We start from the raw sequence: 12,599 nt of genomic DNA, 5'->3' as shown, positions 1-12,599 counted from the left end.
CAAAATAATGAAACTTCGTATGAATATTACGAATTTTAAGCAATTGGAAGGGGAGTCGTTATATGAGGCTTGGGGATGCTTTAAACTCATGCTACATAAGTGCCCATATCATGGATTGCAAGATTGGTTGTAGCTTCAAGTTTTTTATAATGGGTTGGATTGAAATTTGTGCTCAAGTCTTGACAGAGTATCCACGGGAGCGTTCATTTCAAATACGTATGCCAAGGCTTACCAACTTATCAAGGATATGCCAATGAATTCCTATATATGGCCGACTGAATGGTTCACATATAAAGCTAAAAAATCGATCTGTAGCAAGGACAAGCATTAACAAGTCCTCAAAAGGCTCAATTAATTAAAGATGAATTCAACCAAGGTACAAGTTCAAAATCAACCTTTCTAACCCACTCTAATGCATAACATAATAGTGAAGGCACCTTGTAGGGAAATGCCAATGAGAGCAACCAAATGGAAGCCAACTATGTAGGAAATAGAAGATATAATCTATACTTCAACACCTATAGCCCGGGGTGGTGTGACCATCTGAACCTTAAGTGGGGAAGGAACCAATGAGGTCTCTCCAATCAATGAGCCCAAAACCTTAATCCTCCTAGACCGTATGCACCTTATCAACCTCTATTACCATTTAAGGCACCCCAAAAGCAAGAAAGAAAATTAGCCTATAGTAGTGACCTTCATTGTTGATTAGGGTAAGTAAGGTAGAGGAAGGTTTGCATGTGGTTCAAGCTGATATATGTCAAATTTATGGTCAACTAGACCAAGTTTTGCAATTATTGCAAAACAATTTAGCTTCTAGAATGCCTAGTAATACTGAGTAAAGCACGAAGAGGGAAGGAAAAGAACATGCCAGGGCAATTGCCCTTAGATCCGAGGCTGTGGTTAAAGGAACCTATCCGACCAATTAGTGGGGAGAAGGAAGTGAGTGAGAAGGATGAGAGCACTCATACTCCTAGTGTTGGAAATGGGATGGAAGAGAAGGAAGGACTTAAGAGCGAGCCCACACAAACTGAATTGGAGGATAGAACCATCCCAATACCACAACCAAATCCAACATCCATACCTTTTCTGAGTAAACTGAAGAGAAGAAAAAAAAGAGACAATAAGAAGTTTCTAGACTTCATCAAGATGTTTAAGGCTTTGAACGTCAACCTCCCATTGCTTGAGGTCCTAGAAAAAAGTGCTAAAATATGCCAAGTTCCTTAGACAAGTGATGTCTAGGAGAAGAAGATAGAAAGAGAATAGTGATTCGCTCTTAATGCTGAGTGTAGTGTTGTTGTGTCTAGAAGAGTCCCACCAAAACTCAAAGACCCGGGTAGTTTCATCATTCTTGTAACACCCTCACCCATTTTTGTCATCAGAATAAGGTTACAGGATATTACCAGTCAAAACAGGGCAATACATGCTATAACAAATTAAAAAGCTCCATACATTTACTAATAATGTTATACATATCTGAAAACATGTTGGACATATTTTCGTGAAGTTAAAATGAGCTTTAAACCTCTTAAAATTTAGATAGAGCTTGAAAATATGGACTAAATTATAAAACTTTAAAACTTTATATAAGTATCGATACCAAGAAATTAGGTATTGATATTTATAATAAGTATTAATACAAAAATATTTATCAATACCATTTTGGCATTTTGCCAATTCAAAGTATCAATATTATTTTCAAGGTATCGATTCGAATTAGAAAATATATATATTAAACAAAATTGTCGATACCAATATGTATCTTGTAATTCTTGGAACTGTTCAATTGGTCTAGTACCGATACTTTGGTCCATTTTATCATTATTTATATCAAAAAGGTCAAAAAATCACAAGTTGAAAAGTCTATTTCATGCAAAAACCCAACTTATTTCATATAAACATATAGGTAGCATTTGTCATGTATAAAATACTAATTCAATTCACTACAATATGCCAAAAACAACACTTAAAACCATTCATCCTAAATGTCTAACCAATATGCCACAATTTGCACTCCAAATCAAACATTCACAAGCTATGAAACAATACTATTTAAGCACCATTCAATATCCATATGCATAAAGAATACAATCAACTAACTTTAACAAGTAAGCTTACACAAGATGAATAACTTGAATCAAAACATAATTCATCATTTAAAAAACTTATACCTAACTTTAAAGTCATTTTATCCTATCACTTACCAAAACTAATCTAACCAAATCATGAGTAAAGCCATTCATTCAAGTATATTCATGTTCATATACCAAAAATACCTACCACCAAAAGTCACAACCATATTTACATAGCCAAAACACACTATCACTTGAAAAAATACATATGAAGTTAAAACACCTACTACATGCCACTTATAACCAAGACAAAATGATCAAAAGTACTACTAAGTCATTAACTAGATAGTGTGAGCTCCAACTTGACTTCTAACTGACCCTAAACTTCCGCTAATCTACAAAGAAACCAAACACAAAAAACATAAGCAAATCATTTCTTGGTAAGCTTGTATTAAACTTAAACTCTAACTTAGCATATAGAATGTAATTTAAACATTTCATAAATAATTTCATAATGAAGACCATGAGGTCATTTATCCCCTATACATATCACAAATCTCACGAGGTTAGTGAGTTCATATAAGGAACATATAACACTACCATGTTGTAGTATATATATATAAATAAATACATTTGGCATATAATCAACCATCACATACTCTTCTAATTTTATCATTTTCATTTCAATTTTATGTTTCAAATATCTATTTCATAAATCCATTTCCATATAATCAAATGATCAAAAGCACTACTAAGTCATTGACTAGATAGTGTGAGCTCTAACTTGACTTCTAATTGACCAAAACTTCCGATAATCTACAAAGAAACCAAACACAAAAGACATAAGCAAATCATTGCTTAGTAAGCTTGTATTAAACTTAAACTCTAACTTACCATATAAAATGTAATTTAAACATTTCATAAATAATTTCATTATCAAGACCATGAGGTCATTTATCCCCTATACACATCACAAATCTCACGAGGTTAGTGAGTTCATATAAGGAACATAACAGTATCATGTTGTAGTATATATATATATATAAATAAATACATTTGGCATATAATCAACCATCATATACTCTTCTAATTTTATCATTTTCATTTCAATTATATGTTTCAAATATCCATTTCATAAATCCATTTCCATATAATCATCTCGTATAACACGTTCATATATCCATTTACACCCGTTGAACCACAACGAAAAACATTGGATACGTGGGAGAATGCTCACACAAGCTGTGACAATAAATGCTCACACGAGCTGTGAAATGGGCCTACTCACACGAGCTGTGGGTCGGGATGTTAGGCTATACAATGCTGCTCACACAAGTTGTAAAGAATCTACAACACCCAGAACGATAATAACCCTAATGACATGTCATTTGTATCCTAAGCATTCACAAGATTCACACGGGCCAAATTTCATATATATATATGTCATTTAATTAAATAAACATTATTTCATCACAAAAATTCGTCTATATTGTTTCCCATTTTCATACATAACTTTTAACTTAATTAACATTCCAACTTAGTCCATTTTATCACTTACCATTTATCAAGTAATTAAACTCAATCAAATATATAAAAATAGGTATAAAATCACAAAAACAATAATTAATTAGTTTAAATAACTAACGAACTTACTTAATCAAGAATGACTATAAACACGGCACTGATGTTTACTCCGCTAATTTCCCTTTTCCACGATTTCTGTCTGGTTGATTCGTTTCTTGATCTAAATAATAATTTTAATTCAATTAATCATTTAAAACAACCTAAAAAATTAAACTTATGCATATAAACCCTTTTATTATCATTATAGAAATTTACCCAAAAATTTCACCTTTTATGTAATTTAGTCCCTATGTAAAAACTTGCAAAATTTTCACAATTAACCCAAAAATATTTGTGCCAAATTCTTTAGGGTCCCTCTACAACCCGTAGGCAACATAATATTTGCCATTAAACGATGTAAATTTTGAAATTATAACTATTAAGTCTTTCAGTTCAAAACCAACCAAAGTTACTTAACAAAATTGTCTTATTTAACTATCAAGCTTATAAATCTATCATTAAACTTCAAAAACATAATTAAAAAAATCATCAATGGAATAAATCAAATCATCTAATAGTTTTATGAAGTAGTCATTGAGTTAGCTAAATTAAGTTACAACGATTTCAAAAATATAAAAATTACTAAAAAAAAGGGCTCAAAAATCACTTACAAACAAAGAAAAATGGTTGACCAAACCTTTAAGTTAACAAAAATGGAGGTTTCAATTTTGGAAATAAATTGAAGAAGATGATGACTGATCTGCCATAATTCCGTGTAGCAAATTAAACTAATTTTTCCACTTTAGGAGCTTGAAAACAAGCATTATCATTAGGTTTTAATTATGTTTTAGTAAGTTTAATTAAATTCAATAAGATGTGCAAATTGAGTCTTTTATTGACCCTAGGGGTCGAATAAGGCTTAAGGGTGAGCTAATGAACTTCGTGAGTGTGTAAGAGACCATTAGAAGGTGTGCTAAACCAGTACTGGCCATTATGTCTCAACATAGAGGGTTCGATGTCACAACATAGGGGGCAGAATGGAGGGATTTCGAAACTGCTTTTGATGTCACGACATACCCCTGAAGACATCTTAAGGATGAGCATACTAGCTTCTATGTGTGGCATAGGTGCTGATGTGTTACGACATCAGCTCTGGATGATAATTAATACGAGTCAGGGGGCATTTTGGTCCACACAATCAAACTTAAAGCTCAGGATTGTCAACTAACCTAGAGTTAATGACGAAGACCACCTAAAATCTATTAAATAGTCTCACTTGTCACATGTTATGGACACAAATTACTTAGCTTAGAATTTTTCTTTTAATTTCAGTTTAGTTTTTCTCTTTTCTTAAGTTTTAAATTTATTTTCAATTTGTCCTTGGTTTTATCTTGAGAGATCTAATTTGTGAAGACAATCAAACTTTGTGGATTCATTTTCATTCTTAATACAAATCATGTTTTTTCTTAAGCTCTATACTTTCGATTCATTTATCATGTTTACTCTTTATATCGATTCTATTTTGTTTATGAAAACCATGAGGAACTAATCCTTTTATGGGGGATTAACGAGTGAAGGAATGATTTATTAACTGTTATATAGGGTTACATAACAGATCAATTTTTGAGAAAGGAAGAACCTAAACCCTAGGCTCAATAACCTTAGGAAGTCATCAAGGTGGGAATTAACCCAAAACTGGTATGGCCTATATGTGAGCACCTTCACCCCAAGTCGGTCTGGACTGTGAGGTCGGTATATTAGTAGGGATGTTGTGCCACAGAACCCCTGTGCCATGACGTCGTTGCAATTTTCTACAATTTTTATTAATTAAATTTAATAAAATATACAAATTGAGTCTTTTATTTACCTTAGGGGTCGAATGATGCCTAAGGGTGAGTTAATGAACTTCGTGAGTGTGTAAGAGACCATTAGAAGGCGTGCTAAACCAATACTAGCCGTTATGTTGCAACACGGAGGGTTCGATGTCGCAACATAGGGAGTAGAATGGAGAAATTCCAAGAATACCTTCGATGTCGCAACACAATCTAATGGTGTTGGGACATGCTCCTGAAGACATCTTGAAGAGGAGCATAAGGACCTGTGTCTCGACATCAGCTTTAGATGAGAATTAATACGAGCCAGGGGGCATTTCGATCCGCACAATCAAACTTAAAGCTCAAGAACGTCAGCTAACCTAAGGTTAAGGACGACGACCACCTAAAATCTATAAATAGGCTCACTTGTTGCATGTTATGGACACCAATTACCTAGCTTAGAATTTCTCTTTTAATTTCAGTTTATTTTTTCTCTTTTCTTAGGTTTTAGATTTACTTTCAATTTGTCCATTGTTTTATCTCGAGAGATCTGATTTGTGAAGAAAATCAAACTTTATGGATTCACTTTCATTCTTAATACAAATCAAGCTTTTTCTTAAGCTTTATTCTTTCGATTCATTTACCATGTTTACTCTTTATATCAATTCTATTTTGTTTACGAAAACTATGAGGAACTAATCTTTTTATGGAGCATTAGCAAGTGGAGGTATGATCTATTAACTGTTTTATAGGGTTATTCAATGGGTTAGCTGTTTGGGAAAAGAAGAACCTAAACCCTAGGCTTGACAACCTTAGGAAGTCATCAAGGTGGAAATTAACCCAAAACTAGTATGACCAATCTGTGAACACCTTCAACCCAAACCGGTCTGGACTGTGAGGTCAAAAGATAAGTAGTCCTTACTAACTAGTTATTTTAGTAGAAGATCGAAAGATCTTGTTGGGATAGTAACTAGTTGATTGATGAAGAACCCAAAGCGACAGTTGATGAGGATTACCAAAGTGAGCTAATCACCTATAATCAGATTCGATTAATTCTACTTATCAATCTCTTGGTATTTATTTCTTTATTATTATTTTACTATTATAAAACTCCAAAAAATCCTTTTTATTTATGTTTTCATACTATAATTGATTTAGAGTACTAATTAGATCTTTTAGTGTTTAGGTTAAAATTGATCTAACACTAGCTTCCATTGGGTACGATCATCATAGTACTCCTCTACTCTGTTTTAACTATATTACAACTGGACCTGTATACTTGCTGATACTGCCTCATATCTATATCTTTTACTGCAGTATTCACATTCTAAACGTTAGTATGCCCGAAGGCAATCAATGGCAAGTTTTTCTTATTTGTTTTTTTTTAATTTACTTATTTACCATGTTACCCTTATAATAAACCTTAATAATTAGCTAAACAATAACTTTAATCATCCACCATATTTTAAATAGATATATTTACCAAATAAATCCCTTATTTTATGCTTTAACATATATTTAATGCAAATAAACCTATAGTGATTTACTTTTGCAGCTTTTACAATTTAGTCCTTTTTTACTTAATTAATCAACCAAACATCAAAATTTCTTAACAAACCTTAATACGACATTACATTAGACTCGTAAATATTAAATAAATAATATTTACTAATATTAAATAAATAATATTTATTAACTTTCTAGTCAAATTTTAGGGTCTCGAAACCACAGTTTACGACACCACTGAAAAAATGGGTTGTTACAATTCTCATAGAAATTAGAGGTGTAAATTTTGGCAGGGCACTTTGTGGTCTTGGAGCGAGTATAAACTTAATCCCTTGTCCATCTACCATAGGTTAGGTCTAGGTAACGTTAAGAAAACTTCGGTAACCCTCTAACTAGCCGATAGGTCCCTAGTTCACCCAAAAGGAGTTTTGGAGGATGTTTTAGTGAGGGTTCGACAATTTATCTTACCAGTTGACTTCATAGTTTGTTATTTAGCTTTATTTGATGAATTGTTTTGATATAACAAATAAAAATATTTTTGAATAAAGCTGGTTTTTAGACAAAGGAATTATAAAGTTTAAAGCATAAAAATCATTTCAATACTTCCAAACATAGAAAATGTTTTGAAGAATTTTTTTGGAAAAAGTTCAAAAATGGTTTAAGCTCTTTTAACTGAATTGAAACATTTTTATATCGATTGAAAAACTGCTCCCTAGAAAAAGTATCGATACCTATTGTATTTTTTATACCATCTTTGATATTGATATCATTTTAAGCTTCGAAGATAAAAAATATTAAGTAAAAATCAAAAGTATCGATACCTAGACTTTTTCTATCTATAACTTAGTTGGTATCGATATAGGTTTTGCATTCTAGCTTCGAGATTTTTGAACAATCATAAAAATTATCAATACCTTTTACCAAGTATTGAAAAAATGTATTTGGTATCGTTGTTAACTAACTTTGACAGTCACTGAATCAGACATTAAATGTTAATAGTATCGATACTTTTAGAAAAAATTCGATAACTTTTGTTGCATATGAATTTAATGATATGGTATTTTTATCCCTAATGGCTCTATTCAATTCCTCAACAACCACTACGGTTCGAAATCAATTAGAGAGTATAAATACCAGCTTCCAAAGGTCCTACAACAACAAGTGATATTAAAATAGATCAAGTGCTTCAAGATACATCAAAAATCCATTACAAATCACTTTGTGCTTCAATTATTTATCTTCTTCTTGTAAACACTTGTGAGCATTCATTGTATTTCCTATCAGCTCAATTGTTTTTATTGTATTTGTGTTTAATTAGCAAACATCCTAATCTTGTGAGGATTATTTCTTTGTTTGCTTATTTGTTTCCTTTTTCAAGGGTTTGTGTCTTAATATTTGGGTAGAAATATTAAGGGAGTTGTAAGGTTAAACTTTGTCCTAAAAGGTTGATCAAATTAGTAAATTTGGGAAAATCCTTAGTTATGAAAGCTAAGGCAGTAGAGTAGGCAATTGGGGTCGAACCACTATAAATCATTTTGTTCAATTTTTCTATCATTTCTTTCAAGTTTCTAGAAAATTTTTAAAAGGCCATTTTGCCCCTTCTTACTTATTTTCGACAATCAATTGAACTAACAATTGGTATCAAAGGTAGTCTCTAAAGACGATTTAACAACCAAAAAATGATCCTTGGAGAAGCTTAAACGATTATCAATACATTCTACATTAATGATGTCCACTTTCGGATTTGATTTCTTGAAGAATCTCAGTCCATCTCAAAGCCTCCATACTTAAATAGAGCAACTTACTCTTATTGGAAGACAATAATGATGCTTTTCATTCAAGTGAATGGTCTTGCGTATTAGGATATCATCATGGATGATCCCTCCACTTCTCAAAACCAATAAGAGCAATTAATGTCAATGAGTAAGAGAGAATGGAGTGAAAAAGATAAATAGAATGTTCAACTCAATGCTAAGAGAGCAATTTTAATAATTGATTAAACCGAAGCTTTGATACCACTAACTATAACACCCCACCCAACGCCTGACCAGACGACCGACTAATTTCTGAATTGAAGCATTAACTCGTGTATACAAACAGCTTGTAGAATATCATCCATTATACAAAACTTGATAAAGGCTAGCCAAAATAAACTAAATATACTAGAGTGAGGGATGCTCATAAAAATCCATCTTTTACATCATTCAATGCATTAAAATTAATACATTGTTTTCGTAGTTCAAAAACATAACAAGTATGAGCATAAGAACTCGAGTTTACAAATTGCCCCAATATGTATATGCCACAAGTAAAAGAGAACAAGCTGAGAACAGATCTAAAGATTTCGGCTTAGTTCCTCTCCCACTTCCTACAAATAGATTTCTTCTTAAAAATAAGAAAAATGAACAAGGTAAGTTCATGTTTAACTTAGTAAGTCTGACATTACAATTTAGCAATTGTAAATTTTTTATTAAAAAATAAAATGTTGTAATGGCTGACTGAGTTTACCCAGTTGATTTAGTTATTCAACATAATGTCTGCTTGATGGGCCAATGCACTATTTTATTTTTAATTGAAATTGGAATATGTTCAAAATTCATTTATTTCATATCAAGTTAAAATCAATTCAAATTTCAAACTGACGATTTATAGAACTTGACTCTAAATAGTAATTCAAGACTTTAATGTGGTTTAATTTTAAAATATTTCTTTTTAAGCATATTGATTTATCAAAACCTTAGTTATGTTCCCAAAAAGAGAATAATTTGTAGGAAGGTGTCCTAAGTGTTTTTTTTCCCAATTCATCATTTGATGACTATCAAGACATTGCAAGCCTGTTAGATTCTTAATTAAGTTCGAAATAAAAAAAAACAATAAATTACAAAAATTAATAAATTGAAATCTTTAAAATCGTAGTTAAGCAGATTTAGAAGCAATGATTTGAACATCACTTGATAATTAATATCTCATATCAAGAGTTGGATTATATATAAAAAAATTTGCTTCATCATCATCCACTACCAAAAGTCTCACACCTAATTATAATTTACGAAAAAGATAAAACTCGTAAACTAGATTACTTCATAACTAATTATGGTTTGGGTCGGGTTGATTGATGTAAAATTTCAAATTCATTTTTAGGCCCAGTTTGAAAATGGATTTAAAATATTTCCTAAACTCGGTTCGGATTAAAAATAATAAATTTTAAACTCAATCCAGATTAAAAATGTTAAATTTGAGCCCGATTCAGTCTACCCGTATTACTTTTTTTAGATTTTTTTATATAAAAATAAATTTAAAAAATAAAATACATTAAATACACTAAAAATATTAAAATAAATGTTTCCTAACAAATTGAAAATACATTAAAAAGTCTTTATACTTAAATAATACCAACATTGTTGCAACTTAGTAAGAAAATACTTCTAAAATAGTAACAAAATTAACAATAAAATAAGAATTATACAATAGCAAAACAACAACAAAAAGTTTATTCGAGCTGGGTCAGGCTAAAAAAATGTAACACCTCTAACTCTTATCCATCGCCAAAACAGGATTATGGAACATTATCGGACTTTTCAAATCAAATACAAACATTTCATGTCATTTAACCTACATATCAGAAACTAATCATAAATCACTCATATTGTCCCTTGTATGAGCCATCGAGGCCCAAAATACACATTAAACAAATCGGGACTAAACTAGAAACTCAAAAAAAATTTCGCAAAACTTCAAAAAAAATTTCTTAGTTGCAGGGGACACACGCCCGTGTGGCCAAGCCATGTGGCTCACACGGTCAAGAAACACGCCCGTGTCTCAAGTCGTGTGGATAAAAATAGGTCATTTCAAGGTCACATTTCTCACCCATTTTGATATCAACCTAAACATAACATCTTAACACATCAATATATCCCAACAAACAATCAAAATAGGTCAAAATCATTTTTAAACATAACATAACATAACATCATTTATATATACCCAAATACCTAAAACTTACCTATTTAATCCATCTAATTATTCTACTAAAGTTAACTACAAATTAAATACTATAAACCTATATCATTCACATCAACATCACTAATATGTCTCATTTTCAACCCAACATATATATAAGCAAAATTATAATTATTAACATTTACACAAGACAAACTTTGATTAAATCCACACAAACCCTATACATGTCATATAAACCATATTGAACGTTTCAAAAATTATTGGAATAAGCTGGATACTATGACTTGATGTGCTGATCCGATATTCCAACCTCTTGAAAATCTACAAAGACATCAAACAACTCAAATAAGCTTATGAAGCTTAGTAAGTTCGATGGGTTAAACATAAATCTTATCAAACCTACAATAACACATCAATTAAATAAATTCATTCAATGTAAACTCCCTACCAATCACAACTTCAATCGATGAATACACTTATTTCAGATCAATACCAATAACAAACAATATATTTTTCAATTTCAATTACAGATTCACTTACCAAGTCTTCCCAAATCGAAGAATGTCTTGTGGATAAGAGTACATCGTTTTCAAAAACCCGAAGGCTAAACAGAAGCTCATGAGAGCTAAATAGAAACACATAAGGGTTGAACGGAAGCTCATAAGAGCTAAACAGAAACCCATAAGGGTTAAATAGAACCTCAAAAGAGTTGAACAGAAACTCATATTAGTTAAATAGAAGCTCGTGAGAGCTAAACGGAAAGTAAACACGAAAGTTCACAACAAATGTTGAACCTCAATTTACTTAGGTAATTTTCCACATTTTCCTCCACTGCCGTCAATTCGTCGAATGCCGAATGTACTCAAATCCCACGTTCCATTCATTTTGGTCATTATTTAAATTCATAATTTTAACAATATTTCACTTTCAATAATAGATATGAATAAATACATAATACCATTCATCAATTCATTATATGTATATATATTAAATTTTAACCGTACGAACTTACCTGGGTTAAATTGTAAGATCTGAGAAGTTTAAGGACTATTCTGCTAATTTTCCTTTTTCACGAGTATCTACGGGCTCTTGATCTAAAATATAAAATTACTCATTCATTAGTAAATATTTCAGTCCTAATTCACTTCACAATTAATACCCCTCAATTTTTTGAATTTACACACTTACCCCAACTTTTATAACTTTTTCAATTTAGTCCATTAACTAATTAGTTTATCAAATGAACTTTTTTTTCTCAATTGATAATTTATCTAAATATTCTAGGCTATCATATAGCCCTTGATAAACAGAAATTTAATACCAAACCCTAATATTTCACCTTTTCACAATTTGGTCCTAAAATCAAGATCTAACAAAATTACTATGTAAAATCATCATACAACAAAATTAAAGCTCTAAATCCATGTTATTTCATCAAAAACATCCAGTATTCATCAATGATAACTTCCAAAATTTCCAATAAAATCAAAAACTAATGAAATAGTTAGTTGGACCTAATTGTAAAAGTCTCAAAAAATAAAAAAAATTCAAGAAAAGGGCAAGGATTAAACTTACATGAAGCTAAAATATAAAAACCAGCTTCAAGAGCTCTTAAATGGTGTTTTTGGACATAAAATTGATGAAGAAAATGTCTAGAAACTTTTAAATTTTTCAATTTAATATTTTA

General features: G+C 31.0%; 1 non-coding gene across 1 annotated transcript; it reads right to left on the bottom strand.

The window, feature by feature from the left end:
- Positions 1–9,872: 9,872 nt before the first annotated feature.
- On the bottom strand, positions 9,873–9,969 carry LOC121205483 (small nucleolar RNA snoR31). The gene has a single exon (XR_005900560.1). It is a non-coding gene; the product is annotated as a small nucleolar RNA snoR31 (small nucleolar RNA).
- Between the last annotated feature and the right edge of the window lie 2,630 nt (positions 9,970–12,599).

The sequence above is a fragment of the Gossypium hirsutum genome, chromosome A08 (genome assembly GCF_007990345.1).
Source record: "Gossypium hirsutum isolate 1008001.06 chromosome A08, Gossypium_hirsutum_v2.1, whole genome shotgun sequence".
In the NCBI taxonomy this organism is placed as follows: Eukaryota; Viridiplantae; Streptophyta; class Magnoliopsida; order Malvales; family Malvaceae; genus Gossypium; species Gossypium hirsutum.
This window is presented reverse-complemented; position numbering and strand designations above follow the sequence as displayed.